This window comes from Pelobates fuscus, chromosome 2, assembly GCF_036172605.1.
Source record: "Pelobates fuscus isolate aPelFus1 chromosome 2, aPelFus1.pri, whole genome shotgun sequence".
NCBI classification, from domain to species: Eukaryota; Metazoa; Chordata; class Amphibia; order Anura; family Pelobatidae; genus Pelobates; species Pelobates fuscus.
In genome coordinates this window covers 159,816,581-159,838,536 of record NC_086318.1, presented here as the reverse complement: position 1 = coordinate 159,838,536, position 21,956 = coordinate 159,816,581, and the positions used below count along the sequence as shown (strand labels likewise).

Genomic DNA, 21,956 nt, shown 5'->3' with positions numbered 1-21,956 from the left:
GTCTACAGTTTTGAGTTTGGAAATTACCATATTTTTCTATCTTTTTTAGCTTGAAGTTATCGCATTGTTTCCCGTTTCCTGTTTGGATCAAGTGGGACATCGTTAATCTTACCTGGTCTTCGGTTTTCGCAAGAAAGAGGGGGATTGTGGGAGACACAGGACTTATATAGCTACTTCCTCTATTATGTGATTGGCTGCCTGTTGTGCCTGTACAGTTTTTTCTTTAGTTTTTGATAATATTTATATTCCTCTATCTTTGCTGCTGAGGAAATAAAGAAAGAGTTATGCATAATACTCGCCTCCGTGTCTTTAATAAAATCATGACTTTACGTCATGTTACTAGTAAAATCTGGGAATTATGTTTTATAAGTTGTAAAAACCGATAAATGCCTCAGGATGTTCATCAGCTGTCTATTTTTCCAGTTATCTGATCCCTTGCCAATGTCTACCTGCTGTAGACTACAAACCAGGAAGTAGGCGAGATTTCCAAGCGTATTTATTGCAAGTCATAAACAGCACCAAATACATGGGAGGTCTTTGTAGTGTGATGCAATTTTAAGCCACTATAACGCATTCTTTAATACAGCATTTTTTAGTTTTCATCTGACTGAATAAATTGGGTTGTGACTGTGTGGGGGATGTTTGTAAAAGTTAAGACAATTATCTGGAGCATTCCATTGGCTTCCATGATGATCACACTGGTTTTAGTACTTTGTCTAACAAAATGTTCTTTTTTTTATATTCATAATCTCTACCATGAGCACCTTCCAGCTGGCTTTCTTTCCTTGATTGTCCATACTCCATTTTACAATTAAATTCATTCTTGGAGGATCAATGGCTTGTCTGAGTTTATGGATCTCTCAAACTAATAAGTAATTAATCATCTACCTTTGGGAAGAATGTTTTATGCTTCTGTAAATACTGGCCTGAATAACTAACCTGTTAATGATCTCCGAGGACTAGATTTGGATGCTTTCGCTGTAATTAATGGTGCTGTCAGATTGCCTGACCTCACTTGTTTGTCTTCTGCAAGGTCATTTTTATATTCTGGTTGTTTAAACTTCCATAATTCAATGTAAAAATTCAGAGGCACTGGAATAAAACTACTCAGTGATAAGGTCCTAACCTAGGTATGCAGTTTTATACCAACAATAGAAAAACAATACTGACATCTATTTAGTCATTTATACCACTTACATCCATCCATTTACGGATGTGTAGCACTTAATGACTCCTATAGTGCTAGATAGCCATTGATGCAGACATAATCTGCAACGGCTGATAGATATCAGATTTTCCTTTCTTATAAATACAAGACACACCCCATAACTAAACAGTACATCAATACACAGCTTTAACTTTTTAAAATACAGATTAAACTTGGCATCCTGTTTAATGCAATAGTTTTGCCTCTGTATTATCTTAACAAATATGCTATACCATATCAAAGCAAAAAAGTATAAAATATATCAATCGTAGGTAAAAACTAGGATCTGATACTAGTGGAGGTAAAAAAAAGTAGCTTACAACATTAAAAAGTAACATTAATTACATTTCCAAGTAACTCTTAAAGATACATTGCACATCTTAAAGGGACATTTAGAATTTAACTATTGACACCACAATTCAATTTAGTCATTGAACCACCAGGGCACAGATTGCATTGAAGGTGGAGAAACGTAAATTATGTTTCTAATAATATCCGTCCTTATACTATATATACTATTTTAAGACCTCACAAACACATTATTTGTTAAAGGGGATTAGTAAACATAATATTTAAATTTTTCAGGGCTTACAGTTCTCCTTTAATGTGAAGATTCTTATGAATTACACAGGTCATGGAAACACTAGAAGCAAAATGTCCTCCTTTGAAAGCGTTATGAAGGGGACAGCCTAACATCTACATCAATTTGCAGGACATCGTGACAGATGACCTCTGCAGTGAGCACAGGTTGTTATGGTTTTAGAGTTACCCTTTAACTGTATTCCTCAATCAAAACGAAAATGCAATTCCAAAAAGCCACTCTGACATATTGGCCTTGATGTAAGGGTGTTGGATTAGCTTTTTTACATGATTTTCATTTTTTAATCATTTTGAAACTTTTACAATGTTTCATCAAAATGTTAACATTTCAAAATAAATATCATATATAAAAAAATATAAAAATATTACAGAATTGAAATATTTTTCTTAATTTAAACCATTATTAAAATGTATCCAAAAAATATAAAATCTTATGTAAAGCTTATCCAACAATATTAAATCGAGGCCATGATTTAAAGGGCTATCTCATTGTACTTTATTTTTAGTTAACTGATACATCCTACAAAAATTGAATTTTTGAGTGATTTTTCATTACCAAAGGGCATTTTTTTGGATACATATATGGCACTTCTGAGAGTGGATAACTCATTAAACGTCTGTTAAGCTGTGTGAGCTTATTCTAGTAACAGCTTAGTTCCAAGATGTTCTGCAGTAGATAATCCCTTGTCATATCATGATCTATAGCCAAATTACTTTGGAAAAAAATTATATATTCATTTTAGTCGTACATTTTTTACGGGATCAAATTTAAAGGATTAAATGCAACTTGCAAAATGTAAATGTTAAATTGCAGTATGCAGTGATGCTTTTTTATTTTTTTTTAAAATATATGTAATATAAGACAAACTTTTGGGAGTACTAATAAATATAATGGAATTTAACATTTACAACTTGAGACACAAATGAGATACTGATTAGCAAGAAAATGGAACAAGGATGCTAAAACCTTGCTTTAAGGGATTTCGTTTTTTAAACTTAAACAAAGTGACCTAATAATATGTCAACTTGTTTGAGAGGGTTATATTTGCCATGTGACCTGTTGTCAACTATATCTGCTCAAAACTAATTTACAGATTTAAACAGCTGTCATGAAAAATAGAATATAATGTATATGTGATACCCTGCGGCTTTCTTCAGTAAACTTTGATGTAGATTTTAACCCTGATATTAAGGCAACACTAATGTAATTCTACACACAGAAATCCTCAAAAGACCTGTAGAAATAGTTATATATTTTTTATTTTATTCTAGATAGGAGACTCATATTTATATAGTCCTAATAGTAGCTCAAAAACCTTAAACAGAATAAAATGAAAAAAACTTGATAATCAGTACACTAGAGAATTATATAAAAACAACTTATGATCATTACCCTCAATATAACTGTCTCGAATTGTTGGTGGCATGAATTCATTAACCCTTTCAACCCCCATCTAGCTCTCATTAACCCCCTTCGACCCCAACCTAGCCATTACTTAGCCCCCTCACACCACCATCCAGCCCTCATTCCCTCTCTCCCCGCTCTTCTCCTGTACCTTATGACTGTGTATCTTGGCCAAGCGGTACCCAGTCTGACAGGAAGTGCTCTCTCAGTGAGCTCTCCCTGTCAGCCCTGGTGCTTGGCCACGCTACACACAGAGAGACTGGCAGGAGTAGTACAGCGCTCTCTTCCCGATGGTCATCCAGCAACCGCGGGGCCTAAAGTTGTGGTGTCCCACGCATGCAAGGGTCACAGCTGTGACCAGACCCCATGGAGTGACGGGCTCTGTCTCAGCTGCAACCCCTGTTACCATGGTAGGTACACCATTGCTGTGGAGGTTTTTGATGTACACTGAACTCAAAAGTGTGTGTAATGGGACGCCTCGGTAATCCGACTGGATGCTCCCGCTAGTTCCCTTCCTTCAGTTGATTAGGAACTCTTACATGGTTTGGGGACTTAGCTGTATGCGCTCCCAGGCAGAGATGACAGTCAGCCCTGGAAGCTCTTAGTCCTTGCATTCCCTGCAAGCTGGAACAGCAGACACAGGGGTTAAATCTTCCTTCCCTCCAATAACAGGATGATACACAGTTTTTGAGGTTTAAGCACTGGTTCTGCTAATCTTGACTGAAAACAGGATTCTTTTATGCTCAGACCCCTGCAGGGAGTCTTCATTCCACACAATACACTTCCCTTAGTGCCAGGCAGGAGGGGGCTGGGTTACAGAAAACCATCTACCGCCCTGGGAGATAAAAACAGTACACAGGGATACACATGAAAACACATTACATTCGGGGGGGGGGGGAGGGTACACTTTGGGTCTCGGCTCCCCTGGGAAAGGAAGGGTTGAAACCTACATCACTAGATAGCCTCCGGTCTCATCTGGGATCCCTGCAAAAAACAGGGCGATCGGAAGCACAGAGCCAGAGATATCAGCGTTGAAAGTCTGGGTCTCGAAGCTCTGTACATCCCTGAAATTAGTTCCATGGTTTAGTCCGGCGAATTCAAACTTCGCGCCTAAACCAAGCAACAACCAATTAGCTGAAAGGGCGCTAACCAAATCGCGCCAATCAGTGATCCGGGAAGAAAAGGAGTTTCGCCGCCCAATCCCAATCAGCGCTCACTTGTGCCGACCAACCAGGAGAATGGCGCAAACCCAGTTTGAATGGGCGCACCAACTCACAGCTCCAGAGATTCCCTGCTGGCATGCATCCCTCTCGCTATGGTGGATATCCCCATGCAGGTATCCACTGGAGAGAGTGCTCTCCTGGGCAGCCACAAGCGTAGCCTCATAGTACGCAGGTGGGGGGGGGGGATGATTATAGCTCTGTTAGGAGCAGGTTGGACAATACCCGACACTGGGATCTGATTGATCGCAAGACGGTTCGGGATACGAATGCTGCCCCTGGGTGGTGTTTGGTGATACGAGCCGGTGGCCACCCAAGAGAAGCATGCACCGCTTGTTTCCCTTGTGATTTCTGTTTTTCACACATCGTTAGCCAGGTGTGAACGTTCTAAGAATACATTCTAAATGAGTTGTCGGGGTGGTCCCCATTCAGGAGCCGAATAGAACCCGTTTGTATGAGATCTCCCGAACGGGGAGCAGGTAAAATACACGAATCCTTTACAATTAAATAAAGATACATGAGGAACCACATTCAACAAGGGAAAATCATGAGAATACACATTGGGGACACAAAATACAAAACCAAAACATCTGAATACTCAGTGGACATGGTACTTAGTGGCGGTGTCTCGCCACAGTGTGCATTATGATATGACACGTTATGTTGCTAGAAGTGGCCTTCAAAAGATGAGTAGATTTGTCATAATGGGATGCGTATGCACAGCTACAATATTGAGGTAGGCTATGATATTTAAACAGTGGTCAGTTGGAAAAATATATACAACACAGTGTGAGAAACAATGTCGCTTATACGTGATATTTGTCATGCGTAGCAGCTGGATTCACTGTTTACTCAATGTTTTGGGGAAAAACATAAAACATAAAATATGAGTGCAGCTCTAAAATAACAATTACCTCTCAAATAGTGATAAGGGTTAATATATGCAAAATAAAAAACAAGAAACCAAAAATAGTGTATTATTGAATATTAACAAAATATAATATACAGTGCAGTGAGTGGAAACAAAGACTCATTTACCAGTTTTTTTTATGGATATAGGTGCTAAACTATGAAGCCTCCATGCCTTTAAGGTGGCAAACACAACCTTCTTGAATGGATTTCCAATCAATTTCTCCCAATGGCACATATATAAGTGGAAGACAGGAAAAAACAAAAATCTTTGGTGTAGTATTTTGAGTTTTCCAGACAAAAGCAATCAGAACTCAAGAAGCAGTGCTCACCTTGTTCGGAGCCTTTATCGACCGTACATAGATGACATTTTTTTTCATATGGAAGGAACCTAAGATAGTTTAATTTTGTAACCTTTTTAATTCTAATAACTGTGGTATAATCCTGACCACTGATTTTAATGGAAAAGTAAAATAGATTTAAATATTTACATTATAAAAAATTATAAAAACTAAGGCAAATTTTAAATGTAGATCTTAACAACTATATTCATCTGAGAAGTTGCCATATCTCTCCATGGTTACAAAAAGTACCAAGGTCACAATTTCCTAGGATAAATAGAAATTGTACAGACCTAAGTACCTTTCAGGTTCAAGCAAATAAAATGAAAAATCAGTTTGTAATTTTAATCAGGACAGTCAAAAAGTGAATAATAACAAAAGTTTGACTGATTCTGAGAAGTGACCCTATATTGTAAAATATTTTACCAAATACACCAAAAATAGTATATACAGGAGCACAAATTAAAAAAAGAGATTGGTGCATTATCATATTAAAGAGAAAAAAAACTCTCCATCATAAAAAAGTTTTTTTTATGCGGACTGTTTGGTGTGTAAAATTGCTAAAAGTATTAAGAGACACATTAAGACAATTACAAATTCACATAAGGAGACAATTATATAAAATTAAAAATTTGATTGCATGCTTCACTAAAAACGTAGTTTATCTCTTGGTAGGCACTTGTCAGTTATATTGTGTGGGAAGAACAAAACGCCCACGGCATGTAAGAATAAATGAACACATCAAAAATATCTAAAACGGATATGCGAAGCATAGTGTTTCTTTACAATTTAAACAAGTTCATAATAGTGACCCACATATTTTACACATTTTTGCAATGCAAAAAGTGGACATAAATTGGAGAGGGAAAGATGCTTTTAAAAGGTTGGGAAAACTGACATGAAATGGATTTTTAACCTCAATATTTTAAACCCATTGGGTCTTAATACAGAATTTAAATTGTGACATATTTTAGAATTGCGTCATTTTATATGTAACTAGTATCTGTTCTCATTTATAATTAATTAATGTATATATAACCATTTTAAACAAAATGTTTTTTTAGATAAATGAAATGATTTTCTGACATATTTATATTTTATAACACATTTCCATTAGTTTTGTTTTCATTTGTATATTCTTGCAAATATGTGTAATATAAATGAACTACTAATGGACTCCTTATAATAATTTGTACCTTATACCAAGTGATCAGGGAATGCGGCCCAGAAGTGACGTGATGGTGTGCACGTCAAGAGCATTATGGGATTAGTAGTTGCAGATGAAAACCAGAAGTGACACAATGCGAGTGAGAACCATCTCGGACCACACTTTATTTTCTTGTTTTAACTTTTTGTTTAAGGGAACACTATAGGGTCAGGAATACAAACATGTAATCCTGACCCTATAGTGTTAAAATCACTATTTAGCCCCCCCCTGGCGCTCCCCTGCCCCTAAATATAGTAAAATCTTGCCTTTATTGTAGTATGCTGGTGCTCTCTCTGCCCCTGATCTGCCTCCTTTGCTGACCTCATTAGAAGTGATGATCTGAACAAATCACAATGCTTTCCCATGGTAAAGCAATAGATTGGCTGAGATTGCCAATCAACATCTGGCCAATTCAATGCATTTAATGCATCTCTATGAGGAAAGTTCAGTGTCTCCATGCAGAGGGTGGAGACACTGAATGACAGTGTGCAGCACTGCCCCAGGAAGCACCTCTAGTAGACATCTAAGGACTGGCCATGGAGGTGCCCTTAGGCTTTAATGTAAACACTGCCTTTTTTCTGAAAAAAAAACAGTGTTTACTGCAAAAAGCCGGCAGGGACTGTCTATACTCATGAGAACCATTAGAATAAGCTGTAGTTGTTCTGATGACTATAGTTTCCTTTTAATAGTCAATAAAATAATTTTAATACTTACCTATCCACATCCTCATCTTGTATCCTTGTTCCAGAAGGGGTAGTGTCACCCTACAATAGACACAGGGTCTGTAAACTTAGAGCCAGTTGTTTAAAGGCTCCAAACAAGGTGACGGCATTGCTTTTAATAAATTCTGATTGTCTTTTGTCTGTAGAACTTAAAATACTACACCTAGATTTTTTTTTTTTTTTTTTTTATGTGCCATTAAAAGGAATTGGGAGAAATTGATTGGAAATCCATTCAAGAAGGTCATGCTTGCCACCTTAAAGGGATATTATAGTGCCAGGAATACAGGTTGTATAGCATATATCAACTCCAATCCCGATTTAGAGGTAAGTGTCATGTTATTTTAGCTCTGCACTCACACTTAACGTTTTTCAAGGTGGGGTATGTCACCTAAGCATTGAGTTACAGTTTAGTGGTCAGTTGCAATTTAGCGGCCTAATTTTTCAGGATGGATCCATGGATTAATGTAATTTATGCCAAATTCTGACTCTACTATATGCATGTCCCAGCTTATATTAAGCTTTATTAGGCCTACAAAAAAAGTTAAATGTGCACTATAGGGCACTTTTTAGAAGGGTAAATGAAGAAGTGGCGAGGCATCCAAAGACACACAGAATTAAGGGAGCTCCATGTACCGGCTTTGTACGCAGTCATCAAAAGTGGCGGGGACTTTAAACCAAGTTCTCTGGAACTCGACACCGGAACGGAGGAAGCTCGCAGCCCAGTCAAAACTTATCCTCTAAACTATTTGGGCTAGGCATCTCCAATCTGAGCATATTTTAGACTGAGTACCTTGCTACGGGAGACCTACCCCGGGGATGTCACCAGTTTAGGGGACATTTTGTTTTGGGGAATATTACTGTTAGACGTCCAGGTGTCTGATCATTAATAAAGTTACCTTGTTCTGTCCAGAAATGTGGGCACCGGGATTGCGAAATGTGTTGTGTAATACCATTGTTCTGTTCTGTGTGTAAGAAGATGACAGCCACTCTGAAAAGTGTTCATGTTCTACCCTTACATCAAGCCTCAGTTGATGACCAGGGGTGAGCTATAATCACTCTGGGGATTTTCACTAAGGGGAAAAGGGAATCCCTGGTGGTTGTCATGCCTTAATTCTGGTATCCTCTTACTTCCGGGTTCCACGGAGCTTAGCCACACCCCCTTATGACACGGTCTCCTTACTTAATGCGACCGCACCAGCTGATAGACGCTGGATTATTGAACTACGTACCGCACTCACGAACCGGCTACAAACTTCTCTGTGAAAGCCATCTGTTACCGGACCGGACTGGAAGACTACTCACGTCCCCTTCACCTCTCCTCATCCTCGACTAAAGCCTGAACTCTCTACACACATATCATTGGATATAACCGCCTCTGAGGAGAACTAGGGAACCTGTTTTCTCTTTACCGGAAGCTAAGTAACATTAAACCTCTGTGATAAGAGTTACATATCTAAAGCCTTTATTTCCTGTTACCAAAGTCTTATTATCAATCAACCCAGCTACAGCTATCTTCAACCTATCCACTATTCAAGTTAGCTGCACCTGTCTTGCTTCAGAACAAACTATTGTAATTGCTTATCACCTAACTTGTTAACTCAACAAACAGACTCTAAAGGATTCAGAACCTTCTAATTGCAACCGTTTATTATTTAAAGCTACAGTGCCTGTAATTCTGGACTTAAGCAATCGTTTATTATTTAAAGCTACAGTGCCTGTAATTCTGAACTTAAGAAACCGTTTATTATTTAAAACTACAGTGCCTGTAATTCTGGACTTAAGAAACCGTTTATTATTTAAAGCTACAGTGCCTGTAATTCTGGACTTAAGAAACCGTTTATTATTTAAAGCTACAGTGCCTGTAATTCTGGACTTAAAGTCACAATATCTTATAATTGTTCTAATAAATATTCAAGCTCTAAGAAATCTGCAGTTGTGTTCCTTCATAACAAATGTTAAACGTGACAGTGGTGATACTTGATCACCTAGGAAAGGTCCGCCACAACACACACACACACACACACATATATATATATATATATATATATATATATATATATATACACACATACACATGCACATACATGTATATATATATAGTTAATACAATGTTAAACAAAAATATGCACACCAGTCAAGCCATAAGACTTGCTTTCACCTCAGAAATCACAAGTCTGCAGTGATGTTACTACATTTTCTACATTGCCTCATTCCATTTTAAACATGGATTCACAAGATTCACATTTTTGCCTCACTGGCTTTGCACCTTTTCCTAAGTTGTATTTCAAAGCTGTTGTATACAGCAAACACAGACTCAAAGGAATCCATGTTTAAAACAGAATGATGCAAAAATGTGATTCTTTGTTAAACTTATTTGCATATGCCCACCCAGAATCCTTTGTGGTAGTAACATCACTGACGATTTGTGATTTCTGCGGGAAAAGCAAGTCTAATGGCTTGACTGGTGGGCAGATTTTTGTTTAACATTGTATTAACTATCCACAGACTTCAGGTGGAAGGAGTTTTCAATCACAATTTTTCCCCACCATAACCTATTTGGTTTTACTTATTTAGAGAGAAACTGTTACTTCCTTAACTAAAAGTTAGCTATTGGTTGTACTAAAAGTTATTTTTTACAATCGTTTTTATTTATTTTATTATGGCAAATTATGTAAATTTGGTAAGTCTTGCAGTGTCATATGCACTGTGCATGCTGACCTATTGCATTGCTAGGGGAAATTATGGTTTTACATATGCATGCATGACATTTCTCTGTTATATGTAAAAGTGCAGCAGAGGTACGTTTTTTTACTTAGCAGTAAATGCTGCGATAGAACATACTGCTGTGAAAGAACAAATAACTGTCACTTCCAGAGAAGTATCAGTTCCTTGTTACGCAAATTATCAGCTAAACAAAAACCATACATTTATGTGACACTCACTTCTGTTACACAAATTGTCATTCCTAACTTACTGTCAATTAACAAATAAATATTGCTTACTGTCAGAAAAAGAATTTACTGAACACTATAAAGAACACTATAATAGTAGATATTTCCAGTCAGAGACTATTAATCATTCAGTTGCCAAGTAAACTATAATATATTTTCTTTTAAGTTTCATTAGTTATTAGTCAAGAGGTATCTTTAACAAGTTATATTAAAATTGTGATTTTCTAATAAATGTATCATTTGTAAATTAGGCTAATATATTTATGCTAAATAAATACTGTGTTGATAAACGTAACTATTTTGAATTTGCTGAGCTAATTAATGTGATGGATGTAGCTAATGATAAGAATGATCTAATATGATTCCATCAATACAAGAGGATCATAGTACCACCATGTCAGCATTGTCCAAGACTGTAACCAACAACATTGCTGTAAACAATGGCTTACCTCCTGCCCAAAACCAGTGTTTTAGGTTACTCCCACTAATTTTAGTATGCCTTTTTAGCCACAAGATCTGCAACAAAGGTCTGCGGTTGTGCACTCCATGTGATTGAGCAGGGGTAGGCAACATTCAGCACTCCAGGTGTTATGGACTACATTTCCCACGATGCTTTGCCAGCATTACATTGGTAAGCGTATTTAGGAGTGCTGAAGGTTGCCTACCCCTGTGATAGAGTCTAGCTGGTACAATATATCACTAGTGTAGAATTTTGTACATCTACTGTTATAAAATTACTGATGGAAAGTTTTTAATTTGCCTCTTTTTTCTTCTAATTGTCTCTCTCCAAAGTATCCCCCAGACCAGTGTTTTACCTCACGTTAATCCTCCTAACTGACTTGTGACTGATCATTGTTTAGAATAAAGAAAAACGATGACAAGCAAGTAAAGGACAAAACTTCAAATCTGTAAACATCTTTTGTTGTCAATAACTCTCTGGGAGCTTCATTCCAGAAGGTGATAATATTTTTGGAGATCTACATTTTCCAGACTAGAGAAATTCATGCTTTTATGTCTGGCGGGAAATCTCTTAAACCGCAGAGAATGCAAGAAGTAAAGCAGTCTTGGCAAGTCATTTTAACACTGTTCATTCCACACTTCTAAATCCCTCTATAAAGCTGCTCTGTCATCTTCTGTGGTTTTTGCATAATTTGCAAATACCCCAATGGTGACTTTGCAGCTTGGTGTCCAGTGGCCACGGGATGCAGAGGGAGGTCAATTTTACTTTTCTGAAGCTGTACTTCACAGCTGCCGCCACAGTCTTTCTGCTGACCCTCTACCGGTACTTCATCTGCCAGAAGCCCACATCAGGGCTTTAATTTTTGCACATGCATGAGAGTACAACACTGAGGTCGATGGAGGATCCCGTGAGAACATGGGAGCCTTCATACTAAATATTGTTTTGCAGTGGCAGTGGAAAGTCAAAGAAACCTTACAAAGGTAGCTTTTGGAATATATAATGCAATCAATTATCAGATCTTAATAGATTCTATATTAAAGCAGCATATTAGTAACACCATAACTTGAAACGCATATTTTGTCCAAGCTTGCATCACAGAAAATTAGTTTATCATAGGAATCAAATAAGAAATCAATGAAAACATAATAGCATTAGCAGTCAGATAACATAAGTCAGTATTTGCTGTATATATTTTTAAACACAGTAGTCATACATCAATATACATATACTTAATGTTGTGCTCATACGTTTGCATACTCTGGCAGAAATTGTGAAATTTTGGCATCGATTTTGAAAATATGACTGATCATGCAATAAAAAGTATTTTATTGAAGGATAGTGATCATATGAAGCCATTTATTATTACATAGTTGTTTGACTCCTTTTTAAATCATAATGATAACAAAAATCACCTAATTGGCCCTGATCAAAAGTTTACATACCCTTGAATATTTGGCCTTGTTACAGACACACAAGGTGATTTAAGGTTTATTTCCCACACCTGTGTTTTTCAAATTGCAATTAGTGTCTGTGTATAAATAGTCAATGAGTTAATGAATTTGTTAGCTCTCAGTGGATGCACTGAGCAAGCTAGATACTGAGCCATGGGGATCAGAAAAGAACTGTCAAAAGACCTGCGTAACAAGGTAATGGAACTTTATAAAGATGGAAAAGGATATAAAAAGATATCCAAAGCCTTGAAAATGCCAGTCAGTACTGTTCAATCACTTATTAAGAAGCAGAAAATTCGGGGATCTCTTGATACCAAGCCAAGGTCAGGTAGACCAAGAAAGATTTCAGTCACAACTGCCAGAAGAATTGTTCTAGATACAAAGAAAAGACCACAGGTAACATCAGGAGAAATAAAGGCTGCTCTAAAAAAAGGCGGTGTGGTTGTTTCAAGGAGCACAATACGACGATACTTGAACAAAAATGAGCTGCATGGCCGAGTTGCCAGAAAAAAGCCTTTACTGTGCCAATGCCACAAAAAGTCAGCTTACAATATGCCCGACAACACCTTGACATGCCTCACTGCTTCTGGCACACTGTAATTTGAACTGTCGAGACCAAAATAGAGCTTTATGGTCACAACCATAAGCACTATGTTTGGAGAGGGGTCAACAAGGTGTCACAAACTTACCTCTACCAGACGCCCGCACTGCTCCTTTCCTTGGGCCGCGTGGGCCGAATGCTCCACGTAGACGAGTGGCATAAATAGAATGCTTACCTTCATTCACATGAACGGCTCCCTCTGCTGGTTCGTGGGACAAACTGCAGCCCCTAGAAATAATATAAAATTAAGCCATGACGTCATTACCTTAAAGGGACCACGTCATCTAGGCGACCCAATGCTGTTTGGGCTTGCAGAGATGACGTGGACCAATGGAAACTCTTGTGAGTCTATTTAAGGCTTGTTTTAGCCTCCATTTATTGCCCTATCATGGTTTCTGTTAGATCCTCGTTTAGTGTTCCTAGAGATTCCCTTGTGATTTCCTGTGTTTAACCTCGGCTTTGTATTTGACTTGTGTTTTCTGGTATCCTGACCTCGGCATCGTGTTTTACTTGTGATTTCTGGTATCCTGACACCGGCTTTGTATTTGACTCATGATTTCTGGTATCCTGACCCAGTTTTGTCTTGACTCTGAGTGTTCCTGTTATTCCTGTCCTTGATTTATCTTGACCCTGGTTCTTGTAATATATTACGTTAAGTCCTGCCATTCTAAGACTCGGAAGTACGTCTTTTGGATCCACCTTTTGTGGGTTTCCTCTTTCCTGTGTGTTGGGGTACGACTCCTGTGACACAAGGCCTAGAGTGAGAAGAATACTGCGAAGCATGGTGGTGGCTCACTGATGTTTTGGGTGTGTGTGATCTCTAAAGGCATGGGGAATCTTGTGAAAATTTATGGCAAGATGAATGCAGCATGTTATCAGAAATTACTGGCAGACAATTTGCATTTTTCTGTACGAAGCCTTCGCATGCGGCACTCTTGGACTTTCCAGCATGACAATGACTCTAAGCACAAGGCCAAGTTGACACTCCGGTGGTTACAGCAGAAAAGTGTGAAGGTTCCTGGAGTGGCCATCACAGTGTCCTGACCTTAATATCATCTAGCAACTCTGCGGAAATCTCAAACGTGCAGTTCATGCAAGATGACCAAAGACTTTGCATGACCTGGAGTAATTTTTCTTAGACAAATGGGCAGCTATACCACCTGCAAAAATGTGAGGCCTCATAGACAACTATTACAAAAGACTGAATGCTGTCATTGATGCTAAACGGGGCAATACACAATATTAAGAACTAAGGGTATGCAGACTTTTAAACAAGGGTTATTTCATTTTTTTTCTTTGTTGCTATGTTTTGTTATGATTGTGCCATTCTGTTATAACTTACAGTTGAAAATGAATCCCATAAGAAATAAAAGAAATGTGTTTTGCCTGCTCACTCATGTCATTAAAATGGTACATATATTACCATTTCACCAAGGAGATGCAAACTTTTGAGCGCAACTGTATACATAAATTATTTATTTATTTTTTATTGTAAAGTATGATAAAATATTATCTCCCACTTTATTTGGATTATGAATGTATATATAATTAAAATGTAATCATTACCATAATCTAGCTACAAATCTAAAACTGTGCCGCAAATCTACAGATATAAATTATTCAAATATCAATTCTCTCTGTGAGATTAAGAAACCTGAAATTGTTTACTGTAAAGCCATATCACATTTACAGACCTTAACTGTTATCTTGTGTTTAATTTACACAGCATATTTCTTTGATGATATTAACCCCTTAAGGACTGAGCCAAATGTACAAGTTGTGAACAAAACAAAACGTAAACAAAACCTGGCATTTGCGCTATATGTCTGTCCAACCGTAATTCACCTCTTTGATATTAAATGAACCCCCTTATTACATATCATTTTATTCAGGGGAAACAGGGCTTTCATTTAATATCAAATATTTAGCTATGGAATATAATTTAATATGAAAACAATTGGAGAAAATAAGATATTCTGCTATTTTTTTAGTTCAACATGACATTTTAACTGTCAATGTCAAAACACTGTTTACTTTTACTGCAATAAAATACACATATTTGTATTCAGCAAAGTCTCACGTGTAAAACAGTACCCACTATGTACAGGTTTTATGGTGTTTTGGGAAGTTACAGGGTCAAATATAGCACGTTACATTTAAAATTGAAATTCGCCAGATTGGTTACGTTGCCTTTGAGACTGTATAGTAGCCCAGGAATTAAATTTACACCCATAATGGCATACCATTTGCAATAGTAGACAATCCAAGGTATTGCAAATGGGGTATGTCCAGTCTTTTTAGTAGCCATTTGGTCACAAACACTGGCCAAAGTTAGCGTTAGTATTTGTTTGTGTGTGAAAAATGCAAAAAACGCCAATTTTGGCCAGTGTTTGTGACTAAGTGGCTACTAAAAAAGACTTGACATACCCCATTTGCAATACCTTGGGTTGTCTACTATTGTAAATGGTATGCCATCATAGTGGTAATTTTCATTCTTGGGCTACCATAGGGTCACAAAGGCAACGTAAGCAATCTGGCGAATTTTAATGTGAAAAAAATGACACACAAGCCTTATATTTGACACTGTAACTTTTGAAAACACCATAAAACCTGTACATGAGGGGTACTGTTGTACTCGGGAGACTTCGCTGAACACAAATATTTGTGTTTCAAAACAGTAGAAAGTATTGCAGCAATAATATCGTCCGTGTAAGTGCTGTTTGTGCGTGAAAAATTCAAAAAACATCAGTTTTACTGGCGATATCATCGTTGTAATACATTTTACTGTTTTGAAACACTAATATTTGTGTTCAGCGAAGTCTCCCGAGTAAAACAGTACCCCCCATGTACAGGTTTTATGGTGTCTTGGAAAGTTATAGGGTTAAATATAGTGCTAGCAAATTAAATTCCCTTTACTTTCGGCATGGGTTGTCAGGCAGGTCCCGCTAATTGTAATTAATTAGGATACCTAATTATGTAAAAATATTACATAAATATATGTTTAGAATTAATATATGTATATATATATATACATATGTGTATATATATATATATATATATTTTTTTTTATATTTTTATTTATATATAGGTATATATATATATATATATAGTGATATATACGTATATATTTATGCATATAGATATATATATATATATATATATATATATATATATATTATTTAGTTCTACGTGTATTTTGATATAAATATATATATATATTAATATCACAATACAGTTAGAACGAAATAACACACATCTATATATTTTTTAATTATTTATTTTTAATTATTTTTTTAATTTTATTTTTTTACGTATTTACATATATTTTTTTTATATTATATATAAATATATATATATATAACAATAATTATATATATATATATTTAATCAGTATCAGTCTACGTGTAATTTGAAATACACCTAGACAGTGTATGTGTGTGTATGTATATGTGTATGTGTTATTTTATTTTATTTCCAGCCAGCAGGGGGACTAACTGTCATTACAGTTAGTCCCCCTGCTGGCATTGCTGCAGCCAGCTATACCGGTCATGTGATTGTGAGGTCCTCGCCAGGACCTCACTCTCACATGGCCTGGGGGGGCTGAAGAGGGCGGACGTACCGCGGGGGGCTCCCTGGGAGTCCCCCCCAACCGCAATCGCCGGCGACCGGGTAAGTAAAAAAAAAACGGAGGGCGTACAATTACACCCGGCGGCGTTTAGAGCCGCTTAAAAAAGGATGTAATTGTACGCCCTCCGGTCTTAAGGGGTTAAGCTGCTGTAGTTTGTGTTTGTATCAGGAGGCGTAATAGATGCCAGCTGTCTCCCAAGTAGGGTTTATGAAAGGTGCATGCAGACAAAAAATCCATTAAACCAACTAAATGTTAAAAAGGCAATATATGCTAGCAGATTCTAATCCAATAATCTTCTGAAGAGTTTTCAGACAATGTAGTACATGATATCAATGCATAAGGGGGGTGTCGAGGTGCTCAGTGAAGACTTAAACAAAATCGATTAAAAAAAATGAATAAAATAAATGTATAATCTCCCCTTCTCCCAGGCCCCAGCCATGTGGCTTCCAATATGGCGCTGCCTGTCTAAAGGCAGTGTATCATGGGGCTTCTGGGGGTGTCCCTAGCTTGCCTCATCATAGAGGCAGACTAGGGTCATCCAATCAGAACTTGCCCCTATAATAATATTCCCCATTTGTCTGGTCAGGTCAATATTAGAAAATATTGACTCTGATCAGTGTGGATCTCCCTCCCTCTCTTCACTTGTGTTTTAGTGAGAGAGAGAGATATGTGTTTTAGGTAGAGAGATTTAATTCGTTTTAGATAGGGATTTGTAAAATTGTGAGACCCAAAGGCTCTTTTCAGAACCATTAACCCCTATCTTTCCAGTGATCACTGTATAGATCACTGGCTCTTGCACAGCAGCACTTATTTTGTTGTCTGTGCAATTTTTTAGGGGTTAATTTTTTTTGTGATTTTTGTTTGGTGACAGATCACTAAATAAAATGATTGTGATCATGTCACAGAGTTCACACAGGTTGTATAGCGCTGAGGAGGCGTATGCCATCCTTGCGTTAGTGTCTGATGCGTCTGTGCCTGACTCCGACCCTGCCATCTGCTCATCTGCTAGTGATGTATCTGTGGCTGCTAGGCCCCCTGCCAGGAGTAGACGTGCTGCTCCAGCTGGCAGTGCTGCTGAGGAGTGGGTAGCACCTCATCGCCAGAGGCCAGATATCCCACCCCTCACAGCAAATCCTGGTATCAATGTGGATGTTGCAGGTGTTTCTGGGCGATGATGTATTGGGGAACATTGATGCCCAAACTAATTTATATGCCCATCAGTTACGTGCTTCTAAGCCTGAGTCTTTTTTGGCAAAGCGGCAATAGGCCACCATCGATGTGCCAGGAGCCCTCCATCAGCTCCTACTGGAGCAGTTGCCCCATCTGCTCTACCCTCATTTACTCCCATTGTATGTTGAGGAAGAGGTATGAAATGATTCTACATTTCATGCACTTCAGCGACAACAGCCTGTGCCCCCCTATGGAGCATCCCCAGTTTGATAGGCTGTATGAAATCCGCCCCCTGATTACCCACTTCGCTGCCAGGTTTGCAGAGGCTTATACACCTGGAAGGAACATATGTGTGGATGAATCCCTGGGATTAAAGTATTATATTCCTTCCAAGTGCTCCAGGTATAGTGTAAAGGTGTATAAGCTCTGTGGGACCGAGACTGGGTATACTCAGGCCTTCCGGGTGTACGAGGAAAAGGATAGCCACCTTGACACTCCAGGTTCCCCAGAACAAATGGGAACCAGTGGCAAGATTTTAGGAAGAAAGGTAAGTGGTAAATTGGCACTTGTAGTATTGAAATAGTGCTGCTAAAAACCCCTGTGAAATCAACCACTTAATTCCACAAGAAACATATAGGACTAAGCAAAAATGGAGGTTAGCGCTCTGTGAACTAATAACAAGATCAAAGTGCACAGTGATCTCAAAGGTGCAGTAGTGAGATATAGTACATACACTTAAAATAGTCTTTTTTCAGAGGGAATTTTCTGTAAAATAAAAAGGCTCACATAGGGCAATGCAGCCTGTATAATGTCCACACTGTGACTAAAATGTTAAAAGAAAAGATGCAGCCTACTCACATTTTCATCTGATGCTTCTGTGCATCTAAAGAAAGGCATCCAGCCGAAACGCGTTGTGCTTGAGTGCTTGACCTTGGAAGATTCCTTGTATGCAGCTTGCTGTGTTTTTATATGTAAGAATTTTTATTAATTTTTTAATAAATATTTGGATTTTATTTCTAACCCCTGCCCATTATTTCTTATCACATGAGCGTTTGGGGGAGAGCACAAAATCTGAAGGAGTACACCTATACAACCTACTTATGTGTATTTACCTGAGCCAGTGTTTGTATACAGGCTCATGAAAATGTGAGTAGGATGCATCTTTTCTTTTAACATTTTAGTTAGCCCAGTGTGGACATTATACAGGCTACATTGCCCTATGTGAGCCTTTTTTTTATTTTACAGAAAATTTTCTCTGGAAAAAGACTATTTTAAGTGTATGTACTATATCTCATTACTGCACTTTTAAAAATCACTGTGCACTTTGTTCTTGTTATTAGTTCACAGAGCACTAACCTTCATTTTTTTTTTTTTTTTTACCAGTGGCAAGATTGTCTGGGACCTGATACTGCCCCTAATGAACAAAGGGTACCACTAGTATATAGTTTATAGTAAAGTAAATGATATGATGAAAATAATGGTATCTTTAGAAAGACCATTTAGTGGGGGAGAAAACTGGTATATAATATGTGTGGGTACAGTAAATGAGTAAGATGAAAATTACAGCTAAACACAAATACCAAATGTAAAATTAGCCCTGGTCCTTAACAGTAAGAAAATTGACAAAACGGTCTGGTCACTAAGGGGTTAATTTGAGGTTATTCACATCCAAATTAGAGGAAGGGTTTTGGAATTACATCTCTTTAATATGTAGCCCCCTCTTTTACAAGAGACCAAAAGTAATTGGACATTATTTCTTCAACAATTAAGCAGGTCAAAGGTACAGAGTTGATTCAAGGTGTGTCATTAACATTTGGAAGCTGTTGCTGTGAATACAGAACATGCGGTTAGGAGGTCTCAATGCATGTGAAACAGTTCAACCTGCAAAAAAAAATAATCCATCAGAGAGATAGCAGGAACAGTAGGAGTAGCCAAATCAACAGTTTGGTACATTCTGAGAAAATAAATAATGCACTGGTGAGCTCTGCAACACAAAAAGGCCTGGACTTCTAAGGAAAACAACAGTGGTGAAGGATTAAAGGATCCTTTCCATGGTAAAGAAAACCCCTTTACAACATCCAGCCAAGTGAAGAACATTCTCTAGGAGGTAGGCATATCATTATACAAGTCTACCATGGAGGGAAGACTTTCACCACAAGGTGCAAACCATGCACATGCCTCAAAAATAGAAAGGAAAAGGAGATTCGACTTTGCCAAAAGACATCTAAAAAAGCCAGTCCTTGGGAGCATGTTAGAGCTCAGCTTAAGTTTCAAATAAAAATGGAATTATTGCTGAGCAAACAAAAACTAAGTAGAAAAACAACTGTTTGGATGAAATGTTGGGAGCTGATCAACAAAGAGAGTCCTTAATAATATCGGGTCTATCAAAATTTAATTTGTATATAAATTAAAAGTGAATCCGTGTTTGATTGTCTATACCTTGGATAATATAAACTATAAGACATACACTCTTACCCGATATGTTTCCTCCCCTCTCTTTTGCTGCATTGTCTTGTCTATGTAGACCTGTAAGTTAGAGTATTGATTGTCTTTGGTCAAATTTGTATGTAATCATTGTAATGTAATGTACTGTATGTATTGTCTTTTTTGTACGAAAAAAAAAAGAGAAAAGAAAGGGTAATACCTTTACAATAAAGATTAATTAAAAAAAAAAAAAAAAAGCCAGTCCAGTTCTGGATCTTAATTTGTTGGACAGATGAAACTAAAATAAATCAGTAGGATAAACCGGGAAAAGAAGGTGTAGCACCTGAAGTGTCCTTTTGGGAATGTATGTAATTACAAAACAAACGTCTTGATAGCATAAGGAAGATTAAAAATTGTACACTCACACTTTCAAGGAGCTTAAATACAGCTCTGACTTGCACACCTGGGCAGAATGATCCCCACCTATGTATATATTGTGGTACAGATTCTTCAAGTTTTCCTTATAGCGATGGGCATCCTCATAAATAATAGAGACAATATAAAAGTATATAGTGTGGAATGTTGAGCTAATAAGCAGGGGGAGGTATGTAGATAGGTATACACTCACATATTATGGACCCTAAGAATTGGCTCCAGAAGTAATGCATGGAGTGGTATGATCCCCACTCTAGGATATAGTTGATGTGGATATTCCTCCATGAATATATAAAAGAGAAATAAAAAACACAGTAGTGCGTACCATAAAATTAGAGTGTAAAGCACAGTAAATGTAATAAAAACCTACTCACATGCTTCAGAGCAAAATGAGATTTGCTCAATCTAATTGGCTTGGGTGGTATTATCCCAAACAATGATATATAGCTCAGGATTCAGCAGCAGAAGATCAGGTCCAATAAAAATAGTACTTTTATTTTTTTTTTTTTAAAAACTATAAAATCAAAAATAAAAGGTAAAATAATTATATAGAGCAGTATAACAGTACACTTAATGAATTTTTTTCTTGGACGGGCTTTATCAAAAGTGTTTTAATCAACCTGTACCCGAAGGATGGGAAGAAAAAAGTATGATGAACGCTTGGAACGACTTGTGATCCGAAGCATATCACATCATCTGTAAAACATGGTGAAGGCAGTGAGATGGCATGCATGACTTCCATTGCTATTGCTGATGTGACATAAGACAGAAGTAGCTGGATAAACTCTGAAGTGTATAGGAATATATTGTGTGCTCAGATTCAGCCAAATTCAGCGAAGTTGATTGGATGGAGCTTCACTTTACAGATGACTTTAACCCAAAATATACTACAAAAGCAACCCAGGCATTTTTTAAGGCAAAGAAGTGGAATATTCTGCAATGGGCTAGTCAATCACCTGATCTCAGTCCAATCAAGCATGCATTTCACTTGCTGAAGACAAAACTTAAAGCAGAAAGACCCATGAACAAACAACAACTGATGACAGCTGCAGAAAAGGCCTGGCAAAGCATCACAAAGGAGAAAACCCAGTGTTTCATGATGTCCATGCATTCCAGACTTTAAGCAGTCATTGTCTGCAAAGGATTCTCGACAAAGTATTACAAATGAACATTTTATTTATGATTGTGTTAATTTGTCCAATTACATTTGAAAATCTGAAATAAG

General features: G+C 37.4%; 1 protein-coding gene across 1 annotated transcript in view; it reads right to left on the bottom strand.

Moving 5' to 3' along the window:
• DLGAP2 (DLG associated protein 2) overlaps positions 1-21,956 on the bottom strand; it is a 331,780-nt gene that overhangs the window by 43,136 nt on the left and 266,688 nt on the right. The gene's annotated exons all lie outside the window — the stretch shown is intronic.